The sequence below is a fragment of the Phasianus colchicus genome, chromosome 7, assembly GCF_987193195.1.
Source record: "Phasianus colchicus chromosome 7, bPhaCol1.hap1.1, whole genome shotgun sequence".
NCBI classification, from domain to species: Eukaryota; Metazoa; Chordata; class Aves; order Galliformes; family Phasianidae; genus Phasianus; species Phasianus colchicus.
In genome coordinates this window covers 34,034,470-34,059,026 of record NC_143442.1, presented here as the reverse complement: position 1 = coordinate 34,059,026, position 24,557 = coordinate 34,034,470, and the positions used below count along the sequence as shown (strand labels likewise).

The window sequence follows — 24,557 nt, the reverse complement described above, 5'->3', positions numbered from 1 at the left end:
CACAGGGAGGAAATGGCTGGAGCCTCTGGGCTGACACACCAACCTTTCTGCCTGGGCCACAGCAGTGCTTTCACAGGAGTCCATTCTTCAGGCTGTGTATTTAAAGTCTCAGTAAATAACTACTCAGTAGATGTTTTTTTTTTTTTCAAACATACTAATGATATTTTTAAAGACCACTTTTACAGAAATAGATGGAGGAGGAAAAAAAAAATGTTTATTCAGAGTGTTTCATGGAAGCTCTATTAGCTGGCCTTTCACAGTAATGATAACAGTGTCCTGGAGACAAACATCTGGTGGGGCAGGTATATTCCTGTTCAACTAGCACAGGTGCAGGAGCTTATGCTTTGTGTAGACCTTGCTTCAGAATAGCTCACTGGGCAGGAATTCTGGGTGGTTTCTTATGCATTTGGAGAATTTTCCTCTAGCTCTGCAGTCGGTATGCTGTCCTTAGGTCTGCCTGCCACAGCAGGCAAGGGAAAGCAGCAGGAAAGGAGGGATCCAGTCTGGCAGCACTCAATAGTGTTCATACCAGGATCTTGCTCATGGTTTCTAAAAGCCTCTCTGAAAGAGGAACCCTGGAAAGTCAGATGTCTGTTGTGTTCATTGGCATCATGTCCCGCTCATGTTGGATTAAGGATGCAAGCTTGCTTTCTACCTTCATCACACCAAGGATGCTTTGCTTCAGTGCAATTCAGTTTAAGAGGGACACCACTAAAAAGCTCCCTGGAAGAAGCTACAGAAGTTCCACCAAAAAGGAACATTGCTTCAAGTCCAGTAGCAAGGGCTCAGCTTCACAGGTTGGCTCTTCAGACATGGCTAAATGCTCCCAGCTTCGTAAATTACAAGTGACATTTACAATAGAGACCCAGAAATGTTTATATCACACATATATTAAAGCTACAAACATGACAAGGCTTCTCTGCGTTGCAAGCAGCTCCCACACCACCAAGAAAGCCCCTCTCACCTTTAAAGAGGTCTTACATTGACCATTAAAAAAAAAAGGATGTTTTTCCAACACACCACCTCCATACCCTGAAATCACTTGCATTAATGTATTAAGTATCAGACAAAGACAAGCCTGTGAACTCTACAGTTGACCCTGCCTCCTTACATGATATGAACCTTGTAATAGATTTGCAAATCTATAACAGCTAAGCTGAAGTAAACGACTGCACAATGAGCACCTGCTTGCTTCTTTGTGTGCCCTCTCAATACCTAAGCAGGAAGCCCTCTGACCTCTCAATTTGTTGCTGTGAAATACCTTGTTTTATGTACTTAAAAGTCAGTGGGGGGTAAAGAGGCACATTCAGGCTCAGGCAGTGGCCAACAGGTTTCTTGTAGCTGGGTGAAGTTAGGAATGCTATTTGCTGGTTCATGCCCTATAAAACCCACCAAGGCAATTAGGCATGAGAGGTAGCCTTCAATCACATATGTACTTTGCCATGTGGTTCTTGTATTAATCAAGGCAAGTTCTTCAATACATCAAGTGGAGTTGCCTCCTTCTGGGAAACAATGAGAATCTGCTCAAGAAAGCATTTCTGAGAAATAAGGGGCCAAAGCATCTTAGCTGGCCCCACTCCACTGCAGCCAGAGCCCAGAAGATACTGCAGCCATACATTCCTAGAGCATGACTGCTCAGAAGTCTCTCCCAGAGGGGAACAAGAGAAACATTCTGATTAACAACTAATTAGAAAGGGTTATCTGGTCAGAAAACAACATTCAGCCACCTAGTTCTCATATATATAGAGTGATCTTTCCCAAATCATCAGCACTTCAATCTCAGAAACCTCTGAACTTTAGAGCAACTGGGAAAGAGAGAAAGAAACAGAAAAGGATGGGAGGTGCTCTTAAGTGGGAAAGTTTGTTTTCCTCAAAGCTAATATTTTTTAATGAGAACAAAGTTATCATTGTTTCATTCAGTTTAAGCACCAGATAAAAGGATTTTTAACAGTGATGTTCCACTAAGAAATTGCTAAAACCACCAGATTGGCATGACCAGTTAATTGCAAGAAACAAAATGCTTTAAAATTAGCGCTGCCAATTAGCACACAATGCCCTCTTAGTCAAAGTGCAACAACTGAGCACATCAGTCCTGCTGGTCCCTGGTAGGAAATGAAATGGCATGAGCTGAATTGGCTCCAGCAGAGTGGTGTCATTTCCAGACAGAGCAGGACATTCCCAGTACTGACAATTATTTCCATTGCCTGGCTCATACCTTGACTACAATGTTGTGTTAACAACACTTCTGCAATTAAACTGCATGGTATTCAGGTAAAAATCCCCCCACCTCTGAACTATTCAAGTCTCATTCTAGTCCCCAGGAGGGACAAACATTCATAGCATCTAAAAGCCAACTTGCCAAGTGATAACCAAGAAGTGTTCCAGCAAAGATTATACGTGAGGGCTGATATATCCTGAGATCTCAGTTCAAGTGTAGAATGGATTCAGGCTGTAGCCATCCACAGCCCTGTAGCCTCAAGGATTCAGGAAAGACCCACGGATTATGACACCTCGTTCCTCAAATCTGTGCTGTCTTTCAAAAGGGAGAGGCTCTAGACAAAGATGTAACTGGAAGTAGAATGTCACTATAAAATGAATTAAATAACTTCTACTTTTGAAGTTTAGTAGCATTTTTCAAGAGATACTTGGGTTTTAAGAAGGGCAACCTATTCTGCTGGAACTGTGAACAAAAATAGTTCTCCATATTTGAGATGAGGGAAGATAAACCAAGCATTAAGATTTACTGCTAAATATGTTTGTCCTCATTCTGGTGTACAAACCAAGTTTTCTTCTTCCAGGGAGCAGTGAATTTCCAGCACTACAAAGTTGAATTCATGCTGAGACATCACTTCCCAAAGCTGCTTTTGCTTCACATCAGCCCAGATATCAAGTCTCTCAGCCTACAATACCTGCCTTTGCAATGCATCTAATCTCATCTTCTGCTCTGCAATCCAAAGACACCAAAACCTCCCATACAAGACCTCATTTCCAAGCCTAGCTAAGCAACATTTCAGCAGCTCTTCTGCTTGCTCCCCAGATGAGAAATTCAGCTTAAGGACTGAAAAGTAATGGAGGCTGAAATAGAGGCTTATCTTTAAACTGATACTGCATTTCATTGGGTATGCCATTTGACAGTGGCATTTGACCACACTTAAAAACCATCAAGCTAAACTCTGACCTCCCAGCCGCTGAAATCAAACTCAGTTAAGCTGATGCCAATCTGGAAGTCTGCCACAACAAAACTGAAGTGGTTTCAGATTTGAGGCTCCAGCACTGTATCATCAAATGACTTATTCCTAACTTCCCATCGATTGCTTTGTTTCTCACATGCAAAGCTTGATCACACCTCAAGATATCATGCAGGTTTTTCTTAATAATCCTCATTAAAAGGTTTTGCAAGCCAATAGGTTAGAGAGAAATGACAGCATCCTAAATCACCTGTGAGCTCTCATCCTCTCAGACCAATTAGAAGACAGCTGAGAGATAATACCCTACAGATTCCAAATGTACTCATAGTATACAAGTGCACTACCACAATAGTGCTTCTCAAAACTGTGGGGATCTGGAAAGTTTATGCTGCTCTTGCACACGGACCATTGATATCCTGATGAAAAAGGACATGGTGAGGAGAGACACTGCCCTGCAAGAGGGATGTAACAGCTGGATGGCACCCTGGGAATCCAAACATTCTGAAGCTGTGGCAGACAGCTTAATCCACCACAGTCAGAAAAAAGTCATTTGCCAGTGCATTCAGAAACTCCCATCGCCCAGCTGTCTGAATGGTACAGCAGTCTCTGCCACGCTCACCTTTTTTTCATCAAGATCTGATGCAGCTTGCTGTAGAACCATGCTGCACAGAACACTGCCCTGCAGCACACTGAGCAGCACAGCTCCTTTTTCACAGTCCAGGCAGCAGAAAACTGGAGGGATGGAAGAGCCATACACAGCTATTTAGCCCACCTGCTGCCAGAGTTTTCTTTGGAAGTAGTATATCTAGGCAGCAACTCTGACAGCACTTACTGAAAGAACATGCTATTTTCCTTCTTAATTAAGAGCTGAGCATCAAACAGGGATTTATCATTACAGAGCTGCTATAAATAAAGGCTACATGCTTGGAATATGGCAAGAGCACAATTCATCTACCAGAAGTGCTACAAGAAAGGCCTGTCTGCTGTGAAAACACAAAACAAATGAGTGCAGAAGGCTAGCACAACAGAGCTGTGTTACTGCATCTAGCCCATGGAAGTAACCCACCATGTAACCAGGGGTTCTGCACCATCCTTCATGCAGCCTAATCCTAAATCCTTCCCTGATTATTTCATAGAATGATTGGAGGGGACTGTAAAGATCACCCAGCTCCAGCCCCCTTGTCATGGGCAGGGTTTGCAAACTACCAGATGATGCTTTCTAGGGCCCCATCCAACCTGGCCTTGAACATCTCCAGGGATGGAGCACCCACAGCTTCTCCAGGTAACTTGTTCCAGTGTCATTATTTATTATTTAGGTGGACACTAGTTTTGGACTCACCCATACCAGTGATCACAGCACAGAACTGATCTTTGAAATTGAAACAACAGTTTGAGAGTATTCAAAAAACAGTGAAGACAGATACATATGCAGTACAATCAATTTTACCTACTGTCCCCACATAAGCGTGGGAGCATCCTCATGCTAATTATTAGCTTTGGAATCTACAAGGGAAAGTACAAGCTTCAAGTACAGCTTTTACTCAACTTAGACCACTTGCAGGGAGTTCTTGGTGGGAACTCCCAAATATTCTGAGTAAGATGTTATAGTTACAGCTCATTTCCTCCATGTATATTGAGTAATAGTCAAAGCTCTAAAATAATAGCACATACCAAGTATGTTAATTATACAGGATTTTAGAGCTGAGATTCTTTAGTCATTAAGGATCTGATGAAAAACAGTGTACTTTACACCTAGGTTAAAGAGGAAGAATATTTGGAGATTGGAGAAGAAAAAGCAAGAAACTTTGAAATAGGACAAGGAGTTTCTAGAGCAAATGAAAGAACAAGAGATGCACTGGCTGGAAGAGAGCAAGGAGAAGTGACCAGAAGAGATTAAACTTGGATTTACCATCTCCCAACACCACTCCTCCTGAAAATTCACTGTTTATACATAGGGACAAGGGATTACTTGACCACAGCTGAATATAAATTAAAATCTTAAAGAAGCACATTACAAAAAAAAAGCAAGTTGTAAAAAAGCAAGGCAACTCAGGTTTTCCTACTTGTCTCCTTAAATAAATTTGCCTTCCAAAGAATGGACCCTCTAGACTACTTAATGAAAGCATAGATTATTCCTTGAAACATTCAGAGCCATAGAAAGACTCTGAACTCAGTATTTAATGACCAATTTGAGAACAAATACCAATATATAACAGAGGAGAGCAGCATTCAGGGGATAGGCTGCTACAATGCCAGGTCTTAGGGAAGGGTGACTCAAAGGCTTGTCAAGCAGGACAGAAGGAATTAAAGGATTAAAGCAACACTGATGGTCACCCAAAGCAAAAGAACTTCTGTGCAAAGCATGAATTCTCATCTGTAGAAATCAGATGCTCTTCCAGTCACACAAACCCAGATACCCACCTTTTCCTCTATATTAAATTATTGCCCCAAAGCAGAGGTAACAAGAAGGGTTGATAACCGTACAGTTATTCTTGCTGTTCCTTAGGGTATGTTGTGTTTATACAACAGAAGATTCAGGGGGTTATTTTGGAAATAGTACTTCAAAAGGGGGTGAAGTGTTCTTTTCCTGCAGGAAATTCACCATATCCAGCTGGAGTTTGAGATGAACCATTTCTTGAGCATATCTAAGAAACTCAAATTCTTCGTTTTAATCAATGTAAAATAGTTCTGAAGGCCTAAACAAAATCCCAGTGAAAGAAAATTCCTAGTTTGCAATGTGCATTGTCAGAAATACATGTGTCCATTATGGGATACACAGGGAAAGAATACTGTGGTTATATATTATTCTGCATGTGTGTATTTGCTATATTTAGACGAAACTTCATATGTTGTCCATCATATCATCCCATTTAGGGTCACTGTGCAATGATCCTCTCCCCAGTGAGGATCACTCTGAGCTGAAGACATTAAATATAAATGGGCCTCCCTCTTCATTTCATTATGTTTGATTTACAGCTGTTCCACAACTCCTGTATATTAGCATTCCTAAATTGTCAATCACATATCTATACATATTCAATAAGCTTCTGAGGTAATTCATATTTGTTGCTGTTTGGATGTGTTGAGGAGGAGATTGTGCCACATCTAACAGAATCCACCATCTGGCCACAGCCAACAGCAAGTCTGGAGGCACAGAGGATAGTTGGGCTGAAGGAGAATCCCACTGCACCCTCCAGTCTTTGGTGGTCATAAACACTTCACACTTCTGCATTCAGCACACCTTGATAAATTGTTACGTGAACATACACTGAAGTATTGCATATATTTTGGTGTCAGAAACACTCAAGAAGAAACTGTCTTTCCTTTTCCAAGCATCCTATTAGTAAGACTTCAACACAGAGGTTCTGTCTCCAGAGGGAGATCCCTTCTTCCTCCTGAGGATATTTGGGCATTGTGCAGCATCATGCTCTGCTTACAAACTCATCCCAACCCAATGCACGACACCCTGTTTGCAAGACATGCTGACATCCACACATGCATACTTGGCCTTTCATCTGAGTTCACTTTTACTAAAGTAACATTTTCCCTTTTATGCAATGCTCTTGAGAGCTCCAGTTTCCAAGGCTATTTGTAAGTCTTTAATTAAAAAAGAATTTCAAAACACCAGAACTTCCCAAACGAGAAGAACTCACTACTGCCCACTAAGGTCTAACACTGTAGTGCACACATCCCAGATAAAAGTCAGCTTGAAGGTAACAAGGCATTCCCTGAGCCTTCAGGGCTGCCTCTTGCAAAACTGCAGTCTGAAGTGTAACTACAGGCACTGGGGTGGATGACTGCATTGTGCATTCCAGATAAAAACAACTTCTGCTTATGTTTACTTATGACATTCATAAGAACTGCACTGTTGATACAACACTTAGCACGGGGAGAGTAGCTAAGATCAAGTGGAAAAAGTAGGATAGTCTCATGAATGAGAGCTGATTTTAAGCTGCTCACTCTATTTTGAGGCACATGTTAAGCACAACTATACACACCCCATTTATCATTGCCTTAAAGTGCATTGCTTTAATTTCTCACCTGTCCAAAAAAAAAAACCTTACCTACAATTTCTTTGTGAAATATCTAAGCATAGCACAGAGGAAGAATTGAGACAGGCTTCTATTTAGTTTGACATGCAGTGCTGCTTTCTGCTTAATGGTTTGCCTGATGGCATTTAGTTTGCTTTGCTGTTTGTATGTTTCTCTCTTAGCAACAAGGGGAAAAAAAAATAGTGCTTTTTAACTATAGGCAACTGTACAAAACCAGAGCAGAATATCTGAAACTACTTCTAACAAATCATTTACTGAGCTACAAACTGAAGACATACCTTTAACTTTGAAGGAATGTAATTGTGTGAACACAAACAAGCATTCAGAATTGTGATTTCTACAGAAACTTTCTTCCTAAAGAGCTTCACATGTGGAGCAGATTCAAATCCCAAGAAACTCCTGGGAATTGTTGTTCATAGGAATATTCCCAACTCGGTGAGATTATTCATTTATTTTAAATTAGTCACTAGTTTACTTGTAGAAGTGAGTCTGAATTAAAAATTTTTCTTATATACTGCTGAAATAAATACAAGATAAAATCTGGCAGCTTTATTCCACTGGAAGAAAAGAAATAAAGCCATCACCTTTGAGTAAGAGTTCAAGGAATGGGCAAAGGCAGCATGTATAAGACAAAGTTAAAACATGACCAGGCCTGGAGCTGACATCACTGGTTTGAGGACCCCAGCACCTCTTGAAGATAAGGCATCATGCAGTGAAGCTCAGAGAGCTAGAAGGGATCACTGCAATATTTCATAGCCTGGAGGCTACAGAAGTGATACTGAATAAAGTGGAAGGGGCAAGTTTTTACTAAAGATGAGGTATTACCTTACAGCTGGAGGAAAAAAAACCTCAATCTTATCTCACAAAGGTGAGTCTGATTTATGGCCTGTCAAATGCATTTCATGCAGCCTCCGGGTCTTCTGAGCACCTCACAACAGACTGGTGCAGTCAGCTGTCTCAAAGCCAATGAACAGCCCTGATCTCAAGTATTCCAAACACACTCATTAATGGTGAAGAATTAAGAAAATATGGTCAACTTTACTTTTTTCAGCACAATTGGGAAGTCGAAGACTTGTGAGCTGGCAGCACACCTTCATTGGTTTGGAGTGACTTCAGTGGACTCATAGCAAGGCAGAAAACAGGAATTAAACAAGAAGCTTCTCAGGGCACTGAGCTCTTCAAATTCCTTCTCCTTAATCTCCATTACTGTATAACTAGCTGCTGTTTGAGTTTTCTGTGGGAGGGGGAAGCTGGCTCTTATCAGATGGGGCAAGTCAAGGGTCAGAGCAAGAACTCAGCACTGCTTAAGCCTCCCTCCAGTTTTCTTCCCCTCCACCATCTGTATGTTAATCATAGCCTGAATATTGCCCAGAGGTAAGAGTCAAGCTCCCCTGCAGCTCTAGGAACAAAAAAGCACAAGATTATGATCTTAAAACAAGATGGGGGATGCAGATGTTATTTACTGCAACACTTTGGAAGGTCAGCAAGGCTCTAGCAGGACCAGCCATATGCTAAGTGATTCTGCTGAGAGTCAGGATAGCCCTTCCTGTTTTCATATAACATTGGGTATCAATGGCTGCCCACCTCCACCTGGCTCTTTGAACACCACAGCATCACCACTGTGTGCTGACATCAAAGCCTGGAGCTGCAAGCTAGTTGTATGTACTTAGCATTGAGCTGCATGAGACCAGTTTGCTGGTATTTTAAAATCTGCCTTCCCAGAGCCCTGCTGAGACAAGCAGGTGCCTCTGTGCTGTCCCAGGCTTAGCACTCAGGTGTGTTTAAATATTTGTGCATTGTGCCACATACTGGCTGCATCCACATGGCTAACACTCAATGGACAACTCTGAGAATCTGACCCAGAGATTCTGAGAGCTCAATGGGCTCAAGCACACAATAGAACTATGTGGATTTGAACTGTACATGCTTATGGGAAGTGGCAGGCTCTGAATGGCTGGCATCTCTTTAAGCTTACAAAATAATCACATTCTCTTTGGGTCTTGTCACATCCAGGTGACTTTGAAACCAAGCCTCACTAGTTCATACCACCTCTAGTAGTTCTGAACTATGTTTAGGTGAGCCCAGCATCAATGCCACCTATCAAGAATAAGGGGACACTAGCACACAGAACAGCCTATCCAGAATACTGAAGCATACATTTACTGGAGGAATGTAAAGAAATTAAAGTTGAAGTTGGGTTAATCTAAAGATAAGATCCCTCCAGACATACCACTCCCCATGTTACACTCCCTCAAAGCAGTTGCAACAGCTGGGTATGGTCAGCCTGGTAAGCAGCTATACCTCATCCCCTCTTAATGCATCCTGGAAGTGATCTGGTCAGGGAAGAATTTGAGACAGGGAGGCAAAGAACAGGCAGCACAAGAACAGGCTCTGCAGACTACAGCCAGTCTTTGAGTTCATTCTGGGGGCTTTGGTAATGGAAGGGACCTCAAAAACCATCTGGTTCCAGCACCCTGCTGTGGGGCAGGATTGCCAGCCACTGAATCAGGCAGCACAGGGCCCCATCCAACTTGGCCTTAAATACCTGGAGGGACAAGTCTCCCACAGTTCTCCGGGCAGCTGTGCTAGCACCTGATGCCCAATCCAGTACATAGATGCTCTGTGAAAGAATCATCTTTGCCTGCCATGGAAAGGCATAAAAGGAGCCTCATATGGGCAAGGCTCCTTCCAATTAAGGCTTTGCCTGCTGTAGGACTGAATGTACAAGTTTTGGTGTCAACAGGAATATAGCTAAGTCAATCCTTAAGTTAGTTACATAGTCTGAGGTCCTTACATAGCAAAGCCAAAAGCAGTTTAAGGGAAAGTTCAACAGAAAGTATTATGTTTGGACAGACAGAAAACACAATATATATAACTCCTCTGGTGCCAATTAAGCCTCTTCATCACAAAATGTGAGCTGTTAGTATGTGTAGGAGCAGCCTTAAGCAAAGAACATGAAGCTTTAAAAATAAACTGTTTGCATATCTCAATTAGATAGCTGAAAGAGAACCAGCCAGATGAATCAGAAGTTGTTTGAAAAATGCTTCCAGGACTTACCATTGACAAGGCTGACAACATTTTGGTTTCTTTAAATGATTGCACAGAGATTTGAAGGAAAGAGAGCCCTATAAAAAGAATTCACAGAGAAAAGTAAGCACTCCACCCTAATAGGAAGTCTCTCATCCCTTTGAATTAGACATTTTGTTATGGTTTCAAGCTTGAATATCAAATCCAGCATCAGAATATGTCCAGGTCTAACATCTACCAGACAAAATCTGGGCACCATGCAACAGGGTACTTGATTCTAAGCAGTGTCCTCACCAAAGAAAGGAGTGCTCTGGTTTCCACTTCCAGAAGCTCCTAGTAAGCTTTTCATATTCATCCTATTGAACATTTCCCCCTTTGGGGGAACACTTCACCCCTTTGGGGCACTCCTGCCTGTTGATGTACCTACATTTCCACTGTTGAGCCCACTGTGGGTTACACAGCTCACTGCACGTTCAAGGTGATGATTAATTCACAGCTGTAACAATAAACGTTTCCCCCAGAAGTAGTAAGATAAGTCACTTTAGATTGCATAGGGCAGTGACAATAAGAACACATTTGTACCAGTCAGATAAATACTCTGTACCACTCATCTAAACTCTTAGATAAGCTTCTTCGCCTCAGATACCAACAATTTCTAGAACAGAATGAGTCAAACTTTTTGGAGGTTCAGAAACACTGGAATTGAACATCCCTCCCATTTCCTCATTTGGAATGGGGCAAGACTAGTTTTAGCTTGAAGACTCTGAGAGTCTCTAACACTTTCCAAGAAAAAGAAATAGGAGCAAAAAAAAATCACCTTCATTAAAAAGAATTCTATTTCCAGAACACGATAACATTGCATAGAGGCTGCCAAAGCCAGATCCTCATTAGTTCTTAGACAAGCAGAACCAACCTGCCTTCTGAAATGAGTACATTTACAATCATGAGGCCAATTGTCTTTTGCCCAAAGAGTTACTTCACACTTTCAGTAACTGGCTTCACATATGCTTGAGAAAACAGTCTTAAGTTTCAAAGACTTGAAGTAGGAAGAAGTGGCTTGTCAGATGAGTGGACCAGCATGCGTTGCATGAATGTTAAGATAACAAACCACCATTACACCACTTAGGAATAATATTTGTCTACTGAAGTTCTGTCTGCTGCAAAGTCACCCATTTTGAACAGCTTGAAGAGGTACTAAATTAGAGTCAAAATGCTTAAATACACATCTTCATCTACAAGGAATTTGCATGAGGGTTGTGCTCTTAGCAAGAGCTGATGAATGAGGCATTAGCCTGGCATGGAGAAGACTGTGGGTGATGTGACCATTTAAGGCTTGATCTAAACAGGTTTTGGCCATTTATGACTCCATTCAGTACACTCGGACACTTGCATTCACTCTTGCAAGACCAGTCCCTATAAATCTTGGTGCTATTTCTTTTAGAGGTCTGAACCCATACAGAGCTAGGCATGTGCCAGTCCCTTGAACATGGCAAAGTGGTTAAGTAGCAAAGGACTGGCATCATTTGTTATCCCACCCTTAGAGTTACCACACAGTACTCAATTCAGGGCAAAAAATGTGTAAAGGATGCTATGTTTCTATACAAGTATCATTAGGGGTATTGGTTATTAGAGGGCACTCTAGTCTTATTTTTGTAACACAGAGTTCCACAGCAGACACAGGACACTGGCTTGTAAAGCAAGATTTCAAGTCTAGCTCTGGGTTTGTAACTCAAAAAAAAGACTTTTCTCCCTCTGCTTCAATATCTCATATCTATTTCAAGTTCCTTTGGAAAAGCCAGGGACAGGGGAGGGAGGATACAGCTCATGGTTTATTCATATGACCCAGAGGTAGAGGATTTACCCCCACACACTGACCAACAAGACAGCAGCGAGATGCATTAGAGTTGTCTTCCAGTTGTTTGAAAAGCCTGGCATCAGCAAGAAAGCAGGTGATGAATATTGCTTTAGGTGATAAACTTCCCTGGGTAAGAAATCATCCTCAACATGCTGTTCCCAGTGCAGAGCTGTGATCTTAGCTTTCTGGGGACTGCAGGGAAAAAAAACAAGACCAGCCCCAAACTGCTCCAATTTGTGCTAATAACCAGGCTACCTCATGCAATACTGCCTCAAACACAAGGAGGGACACAGAAAGATCTCTTTTGCTTTATTTTTTTCCCAATCCATTCACATTTTTGTCACTATTAACTGTTTCTTGTCTGGGGGGACTCAAAAGATCCAGCCTTCTGTGAAAGCATCCTAAATAGGCTTAATTCCCTCAAACTGTAGTGTCATTTGGGAGCCAGCAAAGGCATTTACTTTATCAAACTCTACATGCAACTCTTAGAAAGCTGTCTAAGGTGGAAGAAACCTTCCCACTAATGCCAAGCAGAAAATAACACATTTCTTGGCCAAAGAAATCTGTATACACCCCACAGAATATTTTAAGCCAACGAAGGAATCACTTCTTCAGCAGTGACTCAAAACGGCTGTATGACAGCAGGAGCATTTTGCAAAGTCAGGATCCTGTCTCCCCCATACTTACCAGAAGTGTCAGCACTCAAGATTTTCCAGTCAACACAGCTGAAATGTTTGTTTGCTCTTCCCTTATTGCGATGCCTTGGAACAAAGGCAGCTGCTCTGGGATGAGGTGACAGCCAGAGCCTTTGTCCTACAGCCAGGTAGGATTCCAAGATTAAAACTGGATGGCACCTCACTAGATAGCTTCCAAAGAGAGCAATCTACAGCTTCTCTTCTGTCACCAATTTCTAATGAGTTCCTGTGAACTTCCCCAAGCATTATGACCTATGTTATCAGCCACACAGAAATGCATTTATGAAGGTCATTCCTGGAGGAATATTCGGAACAAGATTTGCCATTTCCCTCACCCTGTCATTCCGAGTTGCCTTGTATGTGTTGGACAGACAGAATTCACAGTTGAAGACATACAAATGGACACTTGAACATTACTGAAAGCCTCCAAGTCAGTTGTCATCCCAAATTACAAAGTTTTGTTTCAACAATTAAGTTATCCTCTCCAAGTTATTGGAGTAAAAAAATTCTATTTCAATAAAAGAGAAGGCTTTTCAAACAGTGTTTTGAAATACACATGTACAATATTATATCTAAAAATGTTTCCAGTGAAAGCATTCTTCTGAAAGAAAACCCTTTGTCTCCAGATGCTTATAGTGACAAAGCTGCAGCGATGTCAGCATTTTGCCAAAAAAGTTTGAGTTTAAAGCATTCTCTTTCTGTGGAATCTTTGTCAGCAGACTTTCCTACCCCATCTGCTCTCAAGACCCAGTTGTCATTGCAAGCCTGTGTTGAGGAGGAGTCTGATTACAGCCATTACTACTAGCAGTGAGCATCTCAGCATTACTAAGAGGGCACTGTTTTCATCAGCAGGTTTTCAGTTTTATATCCCTTGTCACCCCAGCTTCTCTTCCTTGCCTTTCACATCAACCCCATTTTTGGGTGCTACCTCACGTTTTCTCGTGTATAGGTGAAGGAAAGCTTACATCTGTATCACTTCTAAAGGCTCCAATCCCAGTTTCTACCATACTCTGGGATGGTAATTATTTGGCTAACACCTCCACTGAAGCCATGAGCATTTCCCATAGGTGTTTCAGCCAGGTAAAAAGAAACAATCTACGAGAAGTATAAAATCCATGCCCTGGGAGAAGGCTCCAAAATAATTTTTGGAGAAATTACAAATAGCTAAACAAATTGTCGGCCTTAATATACATGACAGAATTCCTCATCTTTCCTACCATGTCCTACACTGTGTTCTAATGAGAAGGAAGGTATTTACAAGACAATGCTTTGCTTTCCTCCATTGCAAAGTCACACGTGGGCTTTCCTTATTTATATACATGCACCCAACACTTCCTGACTTTATATCATGCTCTTACAACTTTCCATCTGCACAATTTCTGTTCATCTCCAATGCAATGGGATGATGCTCTAGCCAGCTAGCATCTATGCTGAAGAACCTCTACACAGTCCCTCAAACCAGGCCAAGCTCTCAGCTAGTTAATAGCTACTAATATCTCCTCCTATCAAGCTACAGTCTCCCTAAATTGTTGGCCAAGTGGTTGTTTGGATAGCATAAACCTGATAACCCTCCACCATCATCCTGGCAGCCTGTCAGAGGGTTCCTTTCAGCACAGCAGAGAACAGCAGGCTGAAGCCCTAAGGCACTCATAGTCACAGTTGACTTAAAGGCAAGCATTTGGATTTGCATGTAATAAAAGTAACAGCCCTTGATATTTCAGCTTAAATAGGTGAAACCCAGCAGGGCCATTTGTTTCATGCATCACTGCTTGAGCTCTTGACAGCGTCCTTTTCTCTTACTCTTAAAGAATGGCTCTGACAATTGAGCAAGAATCATTTGCTGCTGATGCATCAGCAGAAGGCTAAGGAAGTTATCAACAAAACCTGCAAAGAAGGTGGTTGACATATCCAGGAGCCCCCAGCATTAAAGCAGTACCTGGCTTTTAGGAACTAGCATACAGGAAAGAATACACTTTGCAATGGACACAACCAAGAGCACCAGAAAGCTTTCCCACTTTGGTTGGTTATAGGACTACAAAATAATGAAATGAAATTTTAAGGTCTTTGAGGGGGGGCAGAAATTAGCAGTACCAGCATCACCCACATTTTGAAGAAATTCTCCAGGAGTACGGTTTTCCCAAGCCATTATCTATTTCAGTTTAGCACACACTGTTCCCAAAACAGACTCTTGCTAACAATAACAGAAATAAGTAGTGGTGTTTCAGAAGGATACCCTCCCCTGCCTGTCCCCTAGGGATAAGGAATGTAAGAAGGTGGGTCTGTGGGGGGGAAGAGAGCAGCTAGGAAAGGATTTCTCTAACACTTAACTGCTTGCAGCTGCTATCTGCACTGTACTCCATAAACAAGCCAGGCTTTGTCTCTGGCTGCATTGCTGTGCAACATCCAGCAAGAAGGGAAGCATCTCTGTCTAGACCCCCTTACAAAAGGACCTTCAGTATTTTCTGCAGGAATATTTGCACTTCTCTAAGTAAGAAAACAAGTCAGACCATTTTTCCCCCCCATGTGAGAATGAAGAAACTGTTTAAAAAGAGCACTGAAATTAAGGTAACTGAGAGAATAAACCACTTATTCACTGCCTACATGTTTTCTTAACAGAAATTTGCTTCCTTGTCCTTAGAGTTGCAAAACTGAAAGAAAGTCTTTTTTTTTTTAGGACAAGGTAGATTTTTTCCTTTGTTTCTAACAGGAAGTTTTTCAACATTGTATACCTGTCTAAAGAGCACAGGAAGATGCACTATAACAGCCATGCAAAAAGAGGAAAACAACAGTATTCGTGGTGCTGTTTATCAAGGATATTATGGGCCATATCCCAGATCTATCAGCATTTGGATCAGCATCTCTTCTCCATGGTTGTTCACCATCCATTCATTCATATCCTACCACTGTGAAGGTGCTGCCACAAGGTATCTGTCCTGTGAACAGCCCTGGTTTTCTCCACATGACAATATGGAGAGCTCTTTCAGAGAACTTGAATTCCTACTGCTGCATCTTGCAACTTGTTTGCACGTCAGCACCAAGATAGATCACCTTCCCTGTAAAACAATGAGGGCTTGAGGAAATTTGGCATTTTCCATTAAAATGCTGCTTTGGCCAGAAATTTCCAGCCAGTTTTCCTTTACACCAGACCTTTTAAAGGTAAATGACCCCGATGTGAAGGGGCTTTCCATTTCAAATCACACTCCTCATCCAATTCAAGCAAACCATACTATTTGCTTTCAATCCAAATCATTTATCTTTCCAAAGAGCTAGATTAGAAATAAGTTTCTTCCTATTACTATCTCAACCCTCATTTATGAAAGAAAACAGCAAAACAGTCAGCTCCTCCAAGTTACCAGTCCAAGAGCATCCTATATCTTACACACATGTAATCAGGCATGGATCAGGAGCCCCCAAAGTATCTTATTGCTATAAGGAAAGGTGAAAAAGGGAGAATGGAAGCCTTAAGGATTTGTAGATTCTCTGTGGATCATGGAAATCATGAAGGTTTGCTTGCCTTTAATCCTCAGACAAGAGTGATACTTACAGGCAGAGTTTGCTGTAAGAACAAAGGAAGGCAGCACCAATGGAAGGGCACTGAAAGAAAGACACAGCCACATATGTGCAACAATGGTTGCTTCCAAAAGAACCATAAGAAGTCATATGGCAAGAGAACCAAAGCCAATGACTCATCTGGTGTGATGCTCAGTGGTACAAATCAGCAATTAAGTTTTGCTGACTTAGAGAAGCTGGTGCATTCTGTCTAATGAGACTGCACACAGAAGTCTACTAAGTCAGCTCTCCTGAAGGCCACCAAGAGCCTGCCTGCTCCTCTGCACCCTACAGAAGGGTTTGTTGTTTTAAGAACCCCACGGAAGAGATCTGAAGTTTATGGTGGAAATAGGCATTTGCTCTCTATTATAATTAAACCATTACAGGCCCTGGTCAGCAGAAGAGACACTTTAGAACCCCACTTGTCACACATCTTACAGACCAGGAAAAACAAACACCTATTAAAAAGAAAATCACTAATGCTTGCCATTCTTACAACATTTCATTTTCCCTAAAACTCCAACTTCTGCATAATCTCAGAAAGAAGAACTGAACTCACTCAACTGGTGAAGGACCTCTATGGCCATACAGCACTCCTCTCAAGAAGCCCCAGCTCCAAGAGATGCTCTCCCTTCCATGGCTGGCCCTTAAATGAGCTCAGGGTGTTTTCCCCCTAAGTCAAACCCTTTTGGCCAGCTGGCGAGCAAAGGTGCAAACACTTTGCCTGTGCCCCCTGGGCCAGACACAGCCCTTCATCAGGTGCTCCATCACCACTTCAAGCCCTGACCTAACAGTTCTCCTACAACTGCTTTAGAACAGAGTGACATAAAGCATAAAAATCACAATTCTCAGTATTGGACTGCTCTGCCAGAAATAGCTGACTTTCCTTTTGATGACTGCGTAGCTTGCAAACATCTTGAAAGGGTGTTCCATGATGAGCCGGCAATGTCACATTAAATCAGCACATAGATTTAGGCTGAGGAGTTGTAGCATCAGACTGACAGATCAAAATGTGTAGGAGGGGACTCATCTGTGGCAGCCTGTCCCCTCTTCTGACACCAGACAGCTTTGCTCAGGCTGTTCACAGCCTTGTCTGGGCAAGTTATGAATGTATCCAAAGCCTCTTGTGTTATTCCAAGAAATACAAAGGGACCTCCAAGTTAATCTAGGAAGTCAGCAGAGTAAATTGGTTGACGGGAAGGCATAGGGAAATGAAGCATATATATTAAGGCAAATCTTATTCTATCACTCCTACCCCGCATAATGGTCATGAAATTGTTTTCTGACAGTTCATAGATTTGTGGACTTCCTGTGGCACGTCAGCTCTGGGCCTCCGTACTTTTATAATATGAGAATCTCCAAAGATCTCTACTGCGCCATCAACACTTTTAATTTTACCATTCATCTCAATGCATTTGGCACTTTTCTTAACAGCTCAGCTTCTAGAGACACAGAGCTGTAAGACAATGTCGACTTTTACAGTAAAAAAGCCCTGCTAGACTGTAGAGAAAAGCAGAACAGAGACCCTTACAAATTCAAAGGCCACAAGTCAAGAGCACTCCCCATTAATTTTACCCGTTCAACATGCAGTGAAAGCTGCTTTGCTACTGAGCCACATCGGATGTGTGGATTCTCAATCATTTCCCCATTAGCAAAGCTTTCATAACATCTCTCCTGGGCACATTCAGACCCGCTCACGCCTGAACTCACACTTCAATCTTTCCTTTCAGTCACAAGATCTCTCTCTCCTACTCAACGACTTATTGCCAAGATGCTTACAGGAACATAATTATCTCTGACATTTCTTCCCTGCTGGTGAAGTTGGTTGGCATTAGTCAGTGGGTTCAGAAGTTGAGGCAAGAGGAGTGTGGTCATGTAAGGGAACAAATGTTAGGCAACGCAGTTAAAACCAGCTTACCATTTGTAAACCATGCTCACTGGTCTCAGAGACCTGACTTCTCTCTAAGTGCCTGTCCTCGTGAGGTAGCAAAGCTGTGAGCAGAGTTTATCACACAGAGTGTCAAACGTGAAACGTATTACAGTTTAACATTATGGCCTGTGTATACAGGGAGATAATGTCAAGTTCTGTGCTAGGAAGTGGGAGGCACAGAAAGCAGCTGCTGAGAGCGTGACTACTTATTTAATATATTAAGTACAGACATGCCATAAAAGCAGACATTTCCACGTACTACTGAATTAAAAAATAAATATTATGGTGATTTATCCATTGGTTTCCTGTTGCTAAAGAGATTCTTGTCCCAGCTTTCCAAGGAAGTAGCGTTTTGTAAGCAGCTATGTAAGTCTAGCTGCTGTGTCATGTTTTAAAACAAGACTTTTTTCTGGGCTCACCACCTTTTTGTCTCTGCAAAAACGCTCTCCTTTTCTCTCTGCTGCTTACTGCCCTTTGTGTCTGAATGATGTTTCACTATGGGGAGTGACATAGCCTGTCCTTCCTCTGTTCACCTTACTCTTTTTTGAATAAGACTCTACTTGCTTCTGTTGAGCACCAGCTAATTAAGCTCTCTGCTTAATTTCCTGTGCTTGGAAAGTAAGGTGTTGTTACCTGGGATTGGCTCTTGATTATTTTTTTTCCTTCCAGCAATTCTATCCATCTTCACCAACTGAAAGTGGCTAGCATTTGTCCTTACCTTGACCCTGCCTTGTAACAGACAAATTCTCAAATCCCTGCTTTCAGAAACTTGTGGCAATCCCAGATCCATGAACAGAGCGATCCCATGCTGCAAGAAATGGGAATAAATCTCTCTTATTTTCAGACACATTGACTGGTTTTATACACTTAAATATTCATCCAGCATTTAATCCAACTAAGAGTCCCTCCCTGGATTTTAGGGTTCTCTAGAGTGTTCATCTCATCCTACTGCTCTGATCTCATACTAACTTAGTCCCCCAGAGACTCATCTGATTACTCTCATTTGGACTTCTGCTCTCCCTCATTCGTGCCGTCGGAGGATTGCTATTCCATTGGTGTGGGTACATCTCTTCTGGATGATATCCACTGTTATTGAATCACTTCCTTTGTAAGAAACTCTTTTTTTAATTAGTCTTTGTAAGAAGTGATGGTAAAACATTTTACAGTACGTGATGAAGAAGGCCCACAGGAGGAAAAAAAAAATAAGGTTTTGTGTCTGTTTCTGAATGAGCTTGTGCTATTCTGCAAAGGCAACACTTAGAAATCATGTTAATGAAAATACCCAACTTCATAAAGCCAGTTTTTAAGACTTGGTGTTCAAGTGTAAATGAATGGATTCCAGCCTTAGAATAGTAAGTAGGCTGTGTAAATAGCTTCTGACCTGCTAAATTACATGGCATTGTTTTTACTGAATGATTAAAACACTCCAACACCCACAAAAAACTTCCAAAACAGCCAAGTAAATGCTTTCAGAGAGTGCCACACTTTTTCCTTTCTATATTTGACACCTGCTCGTTTTCATGAATATATCTTAAAAAATATGGCCAGACAGATGTTTGCAGAAAACAAAGAAAAAGGGTCATAAAAGCCATTGAAACAAAATCAGCCCTGCTTTGAGCTGGAGAAGTGGTTCATGATTTCCTTTAGAGAATAAAACAGATTCATCTATCTTTATCAAAGAGTTACAAGCAGTATTTGTTGCACGCTGTCTTTTGAGCAGAGTGAAGGCCAGCATAGCTGTGCAACACCAAACTGACACTGAGGGAAGGGAGATTACAGAGAAAAGCAATAGAAAAGAAAGGCCAGAAAGCTTGCTAAAAGCAAAGAGCATCATTAATGGGAAAACAAAGCAAAACAAAACGAAAATCCATTCTATTAAACATACATTCTGAGGCAGCAGTGATCACTTTGGTCTTATCGTAGCATCACAAGGCTTGAAATGGTCAACAAGAATTGTAATGCAGAGTAATTTGTAACAAGCCATAAGAAAGTCCTTGCCTTGAAATATTTACTGCTTCAGAATGGAAGGTAAGAGGCACAGAAGCACCAAAGAGTTGTTGCAAAAGGTATGGGTGCAACAGCTCCCCGGTCTCTTATTTTCTTGGTGTATAACACGTGTCACTGAAGAACTGTTGGTAATTCTGAAGTCTTAAGGGCTGTCTTGTAAACCCATCAGACCAGTATTCTTGCTGGAGATACCTTCTTTTCAATAAGGCAGCAGGAAAGAGGTAAGGAGAGGATATCCCCATACACAGGAGGGGCCTGATCTACTTGCATTCCTGTGCTTAATGGGATTAAAGTCATACAACACAATTGAGTCCAAGAATAACAACAAAATAAAGGGCTACAGAGTAGAGTGAGGACATTTTGGAAAAAAATAAATCAAACTTCAGGTTGCTCCAGGGCACCATACGTGCTCCAGCATAGGATACACAAATGGTCCCCTGCCCACAACACCAACCAGAGGTTAAAAATAATCAGCGGCTGCAGCACTGCATCATGCTGTTGTGTTGGGCAATCAGACACCTCTGTAAAAGGAACCTTTCAAAGCTATGATGCTAATTTGCACCAGTCCAGTCTGAGGGGTGAACAAAGATCACTTCAGAGAAGAGATGTCCCAGCTGAAAACAAGGAAAATGAATTCATTCCATGGCCATCATCTCCATCAAGTCCAATGTGTGCACACTGGAACAGCTCTGTGCAAACAAACTCACACCAGCTGAACACCTTGACACTAACTACCTGACTTCAATGAAAAAAAGATTGAAGGGAGCTTTGGTATTCATATGTCTAGCACGAAAGAAATCCTTCTTTGTACCTATACACAGCAACAATCCTCCAGTATAACAACTATGGCCAACCCAGGGTTGTGTCAACAAATGACTCAGAAGAGGAGGAGGAGAGGATGGAAAAACAGGCCAAAGAAAGGCAAGACTGCTGGAAGAAAAGCAAACGAAAAACAGCAGTAAAAGCAGCTGTGTTCTGGGGGGAGAGTGCACAACTTGGAAATAAGTGAAATGAAGGAGAAATTCACCTTTCATACTTCCTAATATTTAAAACAAGCCAGTGTCACATTCTCAAAGGGGGCAGGGGAATGAAAGACGTAGTTTGGGATAATTAAGCAAGCATGGGATGATTAAGAAGTTAAAGTTTTTCTCCTTCCAATTCAAACCAACATTACCACCGCCCCAGCTCAGAGCACATTCCATCCTTATTTTTCAAATCAGCCCACTCCTGACCTGCCGGCTGCTTCCCGGAGCAGGGAATACAGCAGGTTTAGCAAGTAACCTGGCCAGGCGTCTGACCACGCACAAAATGCAACAGGAGCTGATATAACCCACACAGGTATTTACAATGAGAAGTTTTGAGGGAAGCAGCCCTATCCTGCATGTTAAAATTCATATTCAATACAGCGTGGAATCACAGACAACCAAAGACCCTGAAAAAAAAAATAGGGGATAGGTGTTTGTTGTCATCTGGTGTTCTCCCTGGAGATATAGAAGAAGCAATTAACAGGCATCAGGGATATAGTTGTGCAGAGAGGTGATGTTAGAGGCTTAGTACAGACCTGTGCTTGAGCTAATAGACCTGCAATCCATCTTTCATATCAGTATCTGAAAAGAGAAAGAAATAGATTCTTAAAAGGCATCCAAGCCATTGCACAGCGCTTCTGATGACTGTCACCTAATGACTGTTACACAGAACGAAATTCATTGCTGATGTAGTGTGTGCTGATGGAAAGGAATCCCATTCCTTCTCGCAGGAGGCATCATTCCAAACTTTGACTGTATCACACCATTAAAAACCCCATCACACTTGCCACAAGAGTAGGAGTGATAGCCTACAGCTCTGGCTCAGATTCAAATGGGATTTCGCCTACTTATAATTGCACTTGTGGTTTCAACCAGGAAAGTTGCTGTTTCCTTTTGTTCTCATAAGTGCTGTGTGTGTGGATGTTGTGCAGATATGCTGCTTCACTCCTCCTGAGTAATTATTTCCCTTGAATAAGTATTTCCACTGACTAATTATCCTTGTGAACAATTCAAAGCCCTCCAGCATCTCATAGGACAGAGATGTCTGATCAAAGTCCTGATAATCTGTTCCTCCAAACACTGGATTTAGTAAAGAAAAGCTTAATAAAGGAAAAAAAAAAAAGCAAACAAAAACTGTAAAGGACAATATGTGAAATCCACTGAATTCCTGGGGGTTTAATTTTTCATCATTCTGCTTGCTGTGGCTCCTCCACTGACACCTCTGCACAGCTCAAAATGCTGTCTGTCACCTTAAGCTTTTGCAAATCCTTCAGTCAACTGTAGGAGTGAGACATGCTCTCTTGTCCCTCACAGCCCAGTATAACCTCTGGTATGTCCTCCAAAACTGAAAGTTAGGATACAGAATTCAAAGGGAGCAGGGAATGATGCTATAGGCTCTAGAGTGTAGCTTTAGAGACTGGACAAAGCATGATCTCATGGGCAGAGGTGGCTGGGGTGAGTCAGATGATGGAGGATTTATCCCCACAGGTATCCTGGTACAAAAGAATCCCACGGGGTTCCTGGAGTCCAATTCTGGAATTCTGGTCTCTACAGTGGTAGAAGTTCATAGAATCACAGAATCCTTCAGGCAGTAAAAGACCACTAAGATCACCAAGTCCAACCGTCCCCACCACACCCACTAACCATGTCAATACAACGTCTGCCCTTTTCCTGAACACTTCCAGGGATGCTGATTCCATCACCACCTTGGACATCCTGTTCCAATACCTCACCACTCTTTTGGAGAAGAAACCTTTCCTAATATCCAACCTGAATGTTCTTGCAAGTGAAAGCTGTCACCCCATGGAGGATCTGCCAACCAGTCCCTCACTCTTCATGGCTGCAATACGGAGAACGGCCAAACCAGCAGCGCTTCTGGATCTATGTTTTCAAGTCTGTTGATGGAAGAACAACATCAGCCCTCAGTATACTGACGGGAACACAGAAACAGACACAACAGGTTAGGAACATAGAGTGAATGAAAAAAAAAAAAAAAACTGATTTACACAAGTGAGAAAACAATTGCCTTCTCTACCTGCCTGCCGGCAATGGATTTTTCCATGAGGCTGTGGTTCTAGGGGCTGCCAACATGTGTCTGTGAAGCTCTTCCAAAATGATTCACTGCAACTTGTTTTCAAAACACGCATATATACACAAGCACACGTACACAAGGCACTTAAAGGGCAGCTTGCATTACAAGCAGAATTGCTGCTTTTGTACAAAACTCCAAAAAGAAAGGAATCCTTGTTGGATGTTATTCCATCTGTACGCAAACTTTGCATATTTATTGGGATGTTACATCCACACTAATCAGAATGTATGGAAATAAAGCAACGCTCGTCACGTAATCTGTTTTCCACTTCTCTTCTGCCACTGCACATTATCAGCACTTCCAATGTAAATGCCCTGGTTCATTTACAAAGACTGTAAACAAATCACTTCTCTGATCTCTTTTGAAATCCAAGAGAAGGAATAGATAAGGTAGGATAAGGATTGTTTTACATAAGAGTACATTCAGAATTTCTTCAGTCCTGAATGTTCCTCTTTCAGGGACTGACTTTAGACTGAATATTCAAATTATTCCAATTAAAACATGGTTTTCGAGATGTCAAGAATAAGACGAACCTAATTAAAAAATGTTTCTGGCCAAAAGTCACAAAAACTTTCAAGAATTTCAAGGGTGGAGTCAGAATCTACAGTGACTTTGACGTTAGATTTGAAATCTGATAGAGACAAGTTGTGATTGCTCTAGGATAAAGGGAGCCTGTGTGGTTTGGCAGCAACAACTCTAGCAAAGAACTAAGGGGTAATGGAAATTTCAGATTAAAAACAATCAACTGCTGTTGGAGAAAAAAAAAGTCTCATTTTAAGCTACATTAGTGGGGAAATGCTTATTATATAGTAGGTAACACTCGGAGGACAAGTTCCATGCTCTGCTTGATCACTGTGATGCCACCACTGCTACGGTGCTCCAGTGTTTCAACTAGTTGGCAAGAGGCTGGGAAGAGTCTCAAAGGGAGCAGTAAGAAAGCTTTAAAAGGTGATCAGGTATGAAAAATGAAGAGACTGAAGAATCTGGGTTTTATCTAAAAGGAAGAAGAAGAAATAAAAAAGAAAGAGGAAAGAAAGAAAGAAGAAAGAAGAAAGGAAGAAGAAAGGGGTGGGGGAGAGGAGAGGAGAGGAGAGGAGAGGAGAGGAGAGGAGAGGAGAGGAGAGGAGAGGAGAGGAG

General features: G+C 41.8%; 1 long non-coding RNA gene across 3 annotated transcripts in view; it reads right to left on the bottom strand.

The window, feature by feature from the left end:
• Nucleotides 1-23,834, bottom strand: part of LOC116235996 (uncharacterized) — a 67,189-nt gene extending 43,355 nt beyond the window's left edge. For 2 of the 3 annotated variants that reach the window (XR_016468048.1, XR_016468047.1), the window contains exons 1-3: nucleotides 22,579-23,834; nucleotides 21,865-21,910; nucleotides 19,015-19,104 (exon numbers count right to left, since the gene is read on the bottom strand). This is a non-coding gene — a long non-coding RNA (uncharacterized LOC116235996). Of the gene's footprint in view, nucleotides 1-18,132; nucleotides 18,359-19,014; nucleotides 19,105-21,864; nucleotides 21,911-22,578 lie in introns of those variants that run through there. The other variant, XR_004168468.2, reaches the window with a different exon arrangement.
• Nucleotides 23,835-24,557: the final 723 nt, after the last annotated feature.